Source organism: Gavialis gangeticus, unplaced genomic scaffold (genome assembly GCF_001723915.1).
Source record: "Gavialis gangeticus isolate Ggan-Ray unplaced genomic scaffold, GavGan_comp1, whole genome shotgun sequence".
NCBI lineage: Eukaryota > Metazoa > Chordata > Crocodylia > Gavialidae > Gavialis > Gavialis gangeticus.
In genome coordinates this window covers 14,663,841-14,675,611 of record NW_017729004.1, presented here as the reverse complement: position 1 = coordinate 14,675,611, position 11,771 = coordinate 14,663,841, and the positions used below count along the sequence as shown (strand labels likewise).

General features: G+C 43.8%; 1 protein-coding gene and 1 long non-coding RNA gene across 3 annotated transcripts in view; one reads left to right on the top strand and one right to left on the bottom strand.

The window, feature by feature from the left end:
* Positions 1-11,771, top strand: part of PRKAG2 (protein kinase AMP-activated non-catalytic subunit gamma 2) — a 375,527-nt gene that overhangs the window by 226,767 nt on the left and 136,989 nt on the right. The window lies entirely within an intron of this gene.
* LOC109291223 lies at positions 3,166-7,731 on the bottom strand. Its single transcript, XR_002095775.1, has 2 exons — positions 6,538-7,731; positions 3,166-4,444 (listed from the first exon to the last, which is right to left on the bottom strand). It is a non-coding gene; the product is annotated as an uncharacterized LOC109291223 (long non-coding RNA).

Sequence of the window (11,771 nt, the reverse complement as noted above, 5' to 3'; positions counted from 1 at the left end):
CGGATGCCAGCACGGCTGTTTGCAGCCTGGCCACTGTCTGCTGCAAGCAGCTCAGGCTCTGTGGCAGTGGTGGCAGCTGCACACACACCTCAGGGCAGGCAGCGGGAAAGGGGCTGGGGTTGTGCTGCCATGACAAAGATCAGGCCCCTTGCAGCTCCCCTACCATCTTCCCCTGGTACACCAACATCTTCCAAATCCAGGTTGTGGGGGGTTTTGGCACTTGGCCCAAAAATGTTGCTGACTCCTGCCATAGAGGATGCATGCAGGTGGGTGAGGGCTGCGGGCCTGGTCCAACGCATAAACTGTCTCCATGCCATTCATTGGGCCTGCAGGACCAGATGAGTTTGACACCCTTGGTCCAGGGAGGTCTGAAGCTCAGGAGCTGTATAAAAAAAAAAAAAAAAGCCGTTCATTTGGAATTCTGATCATTTTCAGATTCAGCCAATTTAATCTCAAACTCCTTGAATGTGCTATTCAATTTATTATTCAACTCCATGTTCTCATTTAAATGAAGCAGCCACTGAATTTCCAGGTTGGTGCCTGATTTGAAATTTAGTTTGAAAGAATGCACTTCCCAAATGGCATTGGGTCTGCTGTTGGCACTTTTGTGCTCAAAACTTGGCTGCAGCAGAGATCAGATGAATATGTCAGCTGCAGAGAGCACTACTCAGTGGTTATGTAGGAGTCCCTTTTAATGGACTCCTATCACTAGACAGCAGCCTATCACATCCTCCATCAGCCTCTTCACCCCAAATCACACCACAGGTTAACCAAAACAGTAATATGATCCTATGGTCAGCTGGCATACTGAGCATACATCTTCAGCTGAGCTGAATTGCACAGGAAATGTCTAGGGCACAGAATAATGAAGGGTCCAGCATTGACTAAATCTGTAAACTGGCAGGTAACTGCTGGCACATATAAATGGGAAGTAATTAGGTAAAAGGGCTGAAACAGACCCCAAGAATTGTGGAAGGCATTGGAAGAATTTCTAAATGGGCTGAGCTACACATAGTTTAATTGCATCCTCATGGCAAAGTGGGAGAGTTGGAGCCACTGAAAACCATTGAAACATGAACTCTCTCAGCTGTGCAAATAAGTGCTTATGGGTTTTACATGTGGAGAATAGGGGAATCCAGGGTTTAATACATGTGATAAGTTGGGGTAAGCCTGCAGTGTTGACAAACCCTAATTTGAGGAAATGCCACACATGCTGATCTCATATTAAAATGCAAACCAAGGCATCTCGAAATGCAAACAGAATAAATTAGAGCTACTCCTCATTTCAGCCTATGGCAGTTCATTTGCTATGTGTCTAACCCACAGTTACCTGCTTGCCTCTCAGTGAGGCTTGTGCTCCAGCAGCTGAACTATTTTTTACTTGCAAAGAACTTTTATCAAGGTTATAGATGAGTCATTGTTGAGTTTGACACTAAGTCATTTTTCAGCCAGCCCTCCTTTTGATTCAGCTTTGCAATCTGGTCATGACTATCCAATAGTCTAAAGTGACTACATCTACTCATACACCTTTCACTGGGATAAACATTATGCTTTAATTAAAAACAAATATTTACCCAAGGCAAGTAGATGAGTGGAAGTTTACAAGGCCCTGTGCACCCAATCTAGCACACAGGGCCATGCTATCCAGCCCACAGGACTCCCCATGGGTCTATGAATTTGGCAGCAAGGGAGCAGAAACTGCTTCGCTGCCACCAAATTTTCAGACTAGTGGGGAGCTCTGTGGGCTGGATGATGTGGCTCCAGGGGCCAGATTTGTCCCACAGGCCAAGGGTTGAGCACCACTAATCTAACTTGCTGTTCACCATTTTCAAGGATGGAGTCTGCTGCTTCTCTAGGTAGCTTGTCCCAATGCCTGACCACCCTCACAGTGAGAAAGTTCTTCCTAACGTCCAACCTAAATTTCCTCAGCTGCAGTTTGAGGACATTGCTCCTAGTTCTGGCCCCTGCAGCCACAAAGAAAAACCCATTTCCACCCTTTTTATAATTGTACTTCAGGTATGTGGGGTTTGTTATAAAATCCCCCCTCAGTCTTCTCTTCTCTAGACTAAATAATCCTCATTCTTTCAGCCTTTCTGTAGACGACATGCTTCCCAGGCCTCTAAACATTTTGGTTGCTCTCTGATGGATTGTCTTCAATCTGGCCACATCCTTCTTAATGTTTGGGGCCCAGAACTGGACACAGTACTCCAGGTGAGGTATCACCAGTGCCAAATAGAGTGGAAGAATCACTTCTATTGATCCACAAGAGACGATCTTGCATGACAAAGACTAATTTATTTAATTAAAATAGGGAATGAAACTACTTTGGGATTTGTGAGGTAAAGGGACCCAATCAATTTTAGACATTTTCATATAATTTAAAACTGATCAAATAATGTGTTTCTACAGTGCATGGTAGAGTGGGGTCCTGGTCCAGAACTAGGGCTATTGGGTGCAAATGTACTACTACTATTACTGCAGCTGCTGCTGCTACTATTACTGCTACTAGTAGCATGATGACTAGTAAATATGTTGAATTAATCCGATTTGGCCCTTTCAAAACCAATACTGATTTTATATAATTTCTTTGATACTCAAAATATCCATTGAAGAACAAAACTGAGAAATGGACAGTTTCTCAGTCATTCACAAAGGCCTCAATTTTACAAAGTGCTGAGCACTCTGGCTTCAATCCAGCCAAGGCACTTAAGTAGCTGCTTAACTTCAATTAACACGAATAATCCCATTGACTTTAGTGGCTGTAGATGAAGCTCTGGGAGAGTGGAGCACACAGGGGAAGGACTTCCTTTTCTTGCCGGTTTTGAATAACTCAGCAGTATGATTGCCATTATATAGTGATTGTATCATTTCAGTCAGTTTGTCACAAGACCACCCCCCATGTTGATTATAGTGGCACAAATAACAATTGAAATCTTTGCCAATTAGCTTACAGCAACAACTCCTAAACTGCCTGCAAATTCCCCTAACCCCAGGTGTTGGTAAGGGACAGGGTCAGTTTGGACAAGGAGTATGTCAGAGACTCCAGAGCACTGAAATGAAAAGCATGCACCGACAGAGTACAGCTTAAGGATATACAATACAAACACAGAAAATGAGGATATTCTTGAACTCTGGAATAGATTGAAATCTTAGCTGACATTCCTCCATCTGCAGAATTGTGCGCTTTATTGTAACGTCAATATTCTTAACAAGCTAAATTCCAGCTCTTTCCTCCCAAATATATAATCATTGCAGGTCAGCCTGGTTCAAAAGAACAGGACAGCAAAACTAGAAGTTGTTAAGGTGTCTAGGTAATCATTTCTTTCATGCTGATAATATTGATTCAAAATCCTACCTGTTATTTTATGTGTGTAATCAGAGGTTTAAATAAATGCCGTCCACAAAACACTCTAACTTAATAGGCTTATTCAGAACATTCCTATTTGAAAAACTAGGAAATTCTTGATTCTAAATTCTGCTTTTTCTTATCTGAGCTGCACAAGGGTAGCTGGATTGAATATGTAGTGAGTGAATAGAGGTTATGGAAACCCAGTCCAGCTTCCTTTGTTACGGGGTGCATTGGTGGCATAAGGAGTGCTTTTCTATGCCACAGCCTTTTACTTCCTTTGGAATGAGATTTTTCAGGTGTTTTATCTTCTGTCACTGAAATCCAAGGTAAATTTCTCTTGTCAAAATTTTCTCATCCAGAATGGAAGTGTTGTGGTTTGTTCAGTGGTACAGTGCTGTAAAGACATTTCACCCTTGGTGGAATTTTAAGTGCTTGGTATTGCTAGAGTTAGATCAGAGGAGACTGTAATAAGAATAGGTCCTTTTTCCCCATAAAAATCAGTAGCAAAATTCCTTTTGACTTTAGGAGTAAGATCAATCATTGTGTATAATACTCAGGAGAGAGAAAGCAAATCAACTAAAAGTGTGAAACTGGTGCATTATCCATATGTATAGCTGATTTGTCTTTCTTGAGTGTCTGCATGTAGACCCAACCCTATTTTGTCATTAAGGGAACTCAAATAAAAAGTGAGTAGTAATATGCCTTTTGTTTCATCTCAAGATTCCTCCTTCCTGACGCTGAACCTGCTGCCACACAGTGATGATGGTGGCTGCTTCTGTTATCCATACCAGGCCACAGTGCTTGTTAGTATACCAAGCAACCCCACTTAAGCTAAACAGAAACTCATAGGTGTAATTGCAGGTGTGATTTGACTCAACTTTCTGATCAGTTAGCAGGTTACATTAATATTGTAGTTATTATCAAAGATGAGGATAACAGAACAGCTGCAACAGGTGGATATTTAGTAGCCAAAATAAAGCACTGTAAATCAATATTTATTTCATGCCCCGCCAATCCTGTTAAGACCGCTGGGCACACAAAGATGTAGTGATGTGGCAAAGCAGAGGGAGAAGACCCACATTCATGGAAGCGGACCTACACAAAAAAAAAGTATTTACCTTGCAGTCATTAAGGTGCAGTCATTAGGATTATAGTGAATTCCTGTCTTTGGGTCTCCCAAGTTCTCAGACATTTGCTTCCTACCTATGTGTGTCTGTACATGTGTGCATAAGATTTCTTTTGTCTTTGGTTACTATGGGAACACTTTAGTTTCCATTCTGCTCTAAAAACAGTTGGGCTCCATTTTATGGCGTCCAGTAGATCCACATTTTCCAAACGTTTGAAAGGTGAACCACCCTTCAGTAAAATTAAATCCAAGTGTGCCCATCCCCAGCCTCACCATACAGTCTTAAAAGTTTCACATCTTCATGCGTGTATTTTCTGCACTGCTGCCCATGACTAGATACTTGTGCCTCCTGTGGAGGGAGGTACACCCACTTCAAGAAATGGGAGAGTAGCTCATTTTGCAGGCGTGTGACAGAAAATTTTGACTGTGGCTCTTGCAGGCTTTGTTCTGGGCACTCTTAGCAGCACTGTCCGAATACAACACGACTGGCTCTGGGACACATGGATGGAGAAGTCCAAGCTATTAGGGGTCTTCTGGGTTAATAACAAAGGATTGAACTGATACCAGAAGTGAGCACTGGTGTGTAAGATCTTTTCATTGATTTGTTAGTAAAGGCTTTAGTTGCTATGTTCCACACAATTTCCCCCCCCTTCCCCTTGTTCATTGCAATGACTTCAGCATCTGATATTTCAAAAGCCTTTAAAGACTTGAGAAAGTTTTATTACATCCCCTCCAGGTCTGGGAAGAAAAACACTTTCATATTAATATAGTATTTTGAATGAGACTTTTCTACCAGTTTGCCTAGGGCTTCATCCCTTAGAACAGTGTTTTTCAGACTCAAGTCACCCCTTTGGAAAATACCAGCCCATAGTTTTTCACTACTTTTTTGACTACAAAAAATAATAGAGCAATTCTTCTGTTGCAAAGAACTCAGACCAGAGCAGGTCAGAATGCTTCTAACATTATGAATTCCTTTTTTGTTGTAAATCTCGGGTTTTATCTTGCAAATCCCATTTGTACACCAAACAATGCTAACATTGGGTGGCACCTCATGGCACCCTTGAAAGGGTCTCACCAGAGCCAACCTTAGGGAAAATGGTGCCCTGGACAAACTTGTATTTTGGTCACTTTTCTTTGCGTTTTAAGTAGTAGGATTAACAAAAGTTCAGAAATAAAGTCCCGGGGGGAGCTGCTGAGCTGGATCAGGAGACTTGCTTTCTCATGGGCAAGCACCGCTGCTACTCTATGGGAGGACGGTGGGCAGACTGGAGCAGATGCCACCTCACTCACACGTGCCTGGCCTGGCTCCTCTGTGCCAGCAAGGCAGGGCAGGGGTGGATGGGGAGAGACCTGCTGTGAGCATGGGCTCTGTGTGTGCATGTGTGCAGGCAGGTGGGCAGTTGCCCACCTGTAAGGCCAGTCCTGCTCTATGCATCTCACGGGGCCATAGCACCCTGGTTGAAGATCAGTCTTAGAACACTTAGATTAAAGTCCACACTTCCTGCTTACTTTACAGTCACCCTGACGGCTCTGCTGCAGCGTTTCAGCCATGCAATGTGTTCAGGCATCTGTCCTGGGGCCAATTGCAACCCTAACATTTGTACCCAAAGTATCCCTTTACAATCAATCACACATACTCACTAAGCTGTTGACCTCTTAGCTAGGGAAGGTAGGGATCTAAAATGGGGTTCAAACCTCTGTGCCACTAGGTTCAGTGCACCAGGTAAATATATACCTCAGTTGCATGCAGATCCCATTCTAGCAAACAGGTAGGAGCTTTTGCTCGTAGTTCAACAAGTTAAAACCCTCCTTTTCTGACAGCTTTAGTCTTTCTGCACTTCTGAAGCAAGACTAATTAAACCCAAAACAAGGAATAACAGTATTTGAAATTGAATCTGCATAAGCAAATTGCTCCAGGATAAGAGTATATATGGCTTGTGCAACTGGAAAAAAACTACTAAAATATGCTTTGCTATATTCTAAAGGCAAGAGCTGTTAAGGACTCAGGTTGTATAAAACTGTAATTGTTGCATGTAACATTAGCAAATGGTGGGAAAATTACCATTTGTAACTACTGGTGCATTCAAGATGGGGTTGCCTTGATTTGCATTTAGATGGGAATTCCTTCTTGTAGCTCCTCAATCCATTAGGTTTCAGAAAGCAAGAAGGGCTCTTTTTTTCCTTCTGAAGTACTTAGAAGGGCACTAAACTTTGCTGTTGAACCATCAGTTGTACAACTGGCATCCCAAGTGTAACAATAATATTGTAACTGCCTTTTCTGCTTGTGATGAAATGAGTAGTAGAAATGAAGAAAAGGCATTAAGACATCTTTCGATGCTTGTGGGAGTGCATGCCTCTTAATGGAGGACAGCTAATACTTCTCTTGCAATGCTTGAGTAAATGTTTCGTGCAGACTTGTGGTTTGCAACAAGTTTTTTTCTGAGTCTCTACTCAGGCATTGAAGATTAATATGTAACTTTTTATAGAACTCAAACACTGATTGCTTTGGTGTATTTTAATTTAGAATGAAAACTGCTTATCTGGGAAAAGGCAAACCCAATCTTTCCTGGGAAACATACATAAAGAGCTCTATTAGTATGTACTTAGTAATGCTGAATACATTTTTTTCTAGAGATAGGCTAGAACTGTAAATGAACTGCCTTAAACTTAAAGGGTTTACCTAAAATGAGACCCAAAGTTAGAATTCCCCCTACTTTTGTTTTTAGGCAAAAGTGGAAAAGATGAGGACTCTTAAAATCTACCCCATTTTTACCCAAATTCTGCTTGTTTATTATGATTGTTATGCAATATGGGGACATTGGGAGCTATGTTTTATGAAATATAGTAATTTATTTAACAGTCTTATCTCAGTCAAGGCAGCTTTGCCACTGCAGTCTTGATCTCTCTATGGCACCAGTGCTCAACCCCGGCTCGTGGAGCTGCATCTTCTGGCCAGTGGGTCCAGAAATTTGGCAATGGGGGAGTGGTGGCACCATTAATTGCTACTCCCATTAATTTCTGGACCTGTGGGGCACCTTGCAGGCCAAATGATGTGGACCTACTCACTGGCTCACATGGTACGCAGGCTGGGTTCAGCAAGCTGGATGACACCCACGGACTGGCCCCACATGCTGACCCTGCACTGTGAAGTCTACTGCCCCCAGCAGTACAGAAGAAGATCTGTGCATAGCTACAGTCTGAAACAGATTAGTTGTGTTCTGGTCCTTCTGAGACTATAATAATGTTACAGTCCCAGTAGGTAGGGACCTACCAAATTCACAATTTGTGTGGAAACCTTGAATTTGGTAGGTCCCCTGTGAAAAAGTCAGATCCTTACCGCAGGAACTGCAGAAAAGCAGGAAGGTGGGGTGGGGGGGGGACTACAAACAGGTGGGAAGCCCTGGTGTGTGAGGGGCCGTGGAAGTCCAGCCCCTCCATGGAGATTGACTGGTGACCATATATCCATCTCTGGGGAGGGGTGGGACTTCTGGGGGCTCTCAGTCAATCCAAAGCTTGGTCCCACTGCACTCTGCTGCGAAAATGGCTCCCAACGCCACGCTGGGACTACAAAATTCAGAGGCAGCCTCCATGAATTAGGTAGGTCCCTACCAATGGCAGGTAGAGTCCAGTCACTCCAAAGAAGAAAAAGAACATGGATATGCCAAGTGCAAAATTCAGACACCTCACTTTCTCTCTGGTATTATTGTGATGGAGAACAGAAACAAAATCAGGGTGGGTCCTTTCAAAAAGCATTCAGAGGCAAATGGTGATGTCTTTTATCCCAGCGTGAGCGATACTGATATCCAGTCCACGTATTCACTTTCACCGTGGCATTGATCGAAGAGTCCATCCTTCTTTGGCAAAGCATTTAAGTACATGCTTAAGTGAATTGTTGAATAGGGATAGATTTACTAATGTGTTTGTGTTCATGCTTTGCTGAAATGTGACCCGAATGAATACCATTTATTTCCTTTAAAAAGTGTATTGTTTTTGTTCTCCACCCCTTCTGTCAAAGATGAGCTACTGAGCTGCAAAGACTACAAGATTCATTAGATCAGAGAGAGCAGAAGTAAGACTTTGTAAAGCTGGTGGTCAGTGAAGTTACGCGGGAGTGGGCAGACCTGTGATCTAGTCCTTAATCCAAAGACTGTGTATTTGAAAAATTAAGCAGTCATTAGATCTGTAAGTTTGGGATGATACTTAGTTCCTTGCAGCCCTGGAGTGCTTGTGGGATGACTTACTGTCTCTAGAAGGGTCTGGAGATGACAGTGTTAAATGTACTGTCAGCAAATGGCAGCCAGCCAACTCTTGCCTTTTATTTGGTATTATTTTCCTTTCACGGCTCTTAAATCTCATTAATATTCACATTGTGTGGAGATTTATTTTTTTATGCAAGTTGTTCTGCCAGAAATAATACCTTGGTTCTCTGTCCGCCTCCCTCCTTGGAAAACTCAATGAGCTTCTGCAGCCAGTGCTGTCCTGTGGGACCTAACCAAACGTTAATATCCTCTGTACGGGGGCTGTGCCTACTTTGAAGCACCATGCTGGAGCATTTCTACCCCCTAGTGAGATCAGCTGCTACGGCTCAGCAGGGGGGAGCGAACCTACTCCTGAGCAGATGGAATACTTCTTTGAAGCGCTCTCAGCTGACAGAGAGTATGGGTGTTTCAGAGCCTGGCTGGCACATGCTGGCCCAATAACTCTCTAAGGAAAAGGCAGTAGCAGAGATGAAATAATAAAGATCATTCAAAACTAAAAAAAGAAGAAAAGGTCCTAGGAAAAGGCAAGACATCTTAGGCAGCAAGTTGAGTTGGGGAGCTTTCACAAGAGATTAACTTCCCACTAGATGCTGGCAGCTGGTACCAGTTAGTGGTTTGGACTACAAAAAGTACATCATAGGTCAGTGCTGGATATAAACTTTAGTCACCTTGCCCCTTCTCAGCCAGTCACAGAATCAGGGAGAAGCAGGGCTGGAAGGGACTTCCAGAGGTCATCTAGTCCAACCCCGTTGCCGGAGGCAGGACCATTCCCTATCCTGTAGTGATTCAGTGGTGTACAGTCCTAAAGCGCTCCACTATAATGAGTTGCAAATAGAGGGGATTCATTTTTAATGTAAAGATTAGGATCAGAAGGGACCAGTAGGCACATCTAGTCTGATTCCCTGTGTGACATTAGGGCCTGGCTACATGTTCAAATTAGAGCTGGCTATAAACCAGTTTAGAGTTGGTTCACATTGTTTCAAGCATTCACTTTATCGCTGGTTGGCTTTTTTATAGTTGGATAGTAATTTTTATCATGTGATGATAATTATTTTGCATGTGTGGCCGGTTTAAATTCATGAGGAGTTAACCTGTTAATTAACCAGTTAATCATAGAATCATAGAAAATTAGGGCTGGAAGGGACCTCAGGAAGTTATCTAGTCCAAACCCCTACTTGAAGCAGGACTGTCCCTAACTATCATCCCAGCCAAGGCTTTGTCCAGCCTGGTCTTAAATCTGCTTTGAAGGTTCCACCACCTCTCTGGGTAACCTGTCTCAGCACTTTACTACCCTCCTAGTGAGAGAGTTTTTCCTAATATCCAGCCAAAAACTTCCCTTGCTGCAACTTGAGCCCATTGCTTCTTGTTCTGTCATCTGTCACCACTAAGAGCAGTCCAACTCCAGCCTCTTTCAAACCCTGCTTCAGGTAGTTGAAGCTGCTATTGAATCCTCTCTCTGTCTTCTCTCCTCCAGACTAAATAGGCCCAGCTCCCTCAATCTTTCCTCATAAGTCATGTCCTCCAGCCCCCTCACCATTTTTGTTGCCCTCCACTAGACTCTTTCCAATTTTTCCACGTCATTTATGTATCGGGGGCCCAAAACTGGACACAGTACTTCAGATGTGGCCTCACCAGCGCTGACTAGAGGGAAATAATCACTTCCCTCTATCTGCTGGCAATGCTTCTACTAATGCAGCTGAGTTGCTGTTAGCCATCTTGGCAACAAGGGCACACTGTTGGCTCATATTCAGCTTCTTGTTCACTGTGGCCCCCAGGTCCTTTTCTGTAGAGCTGCTGTTTAGCCAGTCAGGCCCCAGCCTTGGGTCCCAGTCCATGGGATTGTTGTGTCCTAAGTGCAAGACTTTGCACTTGTCCTTATTGAACCTTATGACATAGGCGACTGGTAGGGGGTGTACGGGAGTGCACATGCCCCCCTTGATGGGGCCAGTGCCCCCCTGACGGCTGATGCTGTTGGTAGAGCTGGTTTCCCCCCTGACAGGGTCAGCAGCTTCTGTGGGTGCCCCCCCAGATTCAGGAGGCACCAGTCACTCATGCCTAATGAGATTTCTTTTGGATCAATCCTCAAATTTGTTGAGGTCTCACTGAATCCTAGCCCTACCCTCCAACATATCTACTCCTCCCCTCAACTTGCTGTAATCTGCAAACGTGCTGAGGGTGCGCTCTGTGCCATCTTCCAGGTCATTGATGAAGATATTGAATAAAGCTGGTCCCAGGACCGATCTCTGGGACACTCCATATGATGCTGGCTCCCAACTAGACAGTGAGCTGTTGATTAGCTCTCTTGAGCTTGTTTTCTGTCCACTTTACAGTCCATCCAGCCCGTACTTCTTTAGTTTGCTTGCAAGAAGGTTGTGGGGACTGTATCAAAAGCCTGATCAAGGTATAGCACATCCACAGGGCTAGTCATCTCACCCTAGAAGGCAGTCAGGTCGATCAGGCATGACTTGTCCTTCGTGAATCTATGCTGACTGTTCCTAACCACCACCACCTTCTTGAAATGCTTAGAAAAGGATTCCTGGAGGATCTGCTCCATTATTTTTCCAGGGACTGATGTGACGCTGACCAGTCTGTAGTTCCCGGATCCTCCTCCTTCCCTTTCTTAAAGATGGGCACTATATTTGCCCTTTTTCCAGTTAGCTGGGACATCTCCAAGTCTCCATGAATTTTTAGAGATAATGGTCAGCATTTTTGCAGCCACATCTGCGAACTCCCTCAGCACCCTTGGGTGCATCCCACCCAGCCCCATGGACTTGAGGTGAAAAAGGCATTGAGCCTTTTCAGCAACATCTGTCACTAGGTTGCCATTCAGTAAGGGACCCACGCTTTCCCTCATCTACCTCTTGTTGGTTAAATAACTTGTCAACTGCACAATAAATTTAGATGAGCTACTACCCCTGCTAAGCAATTAGCACACAATATCACAACTGGGTAATAATTACTTTGCAGGGGTGGCTGGTCTTACTTTGCATGTGGGGCTGCTCTAAATTTATGGCATGACTGCCTAGTGAATTGTGTA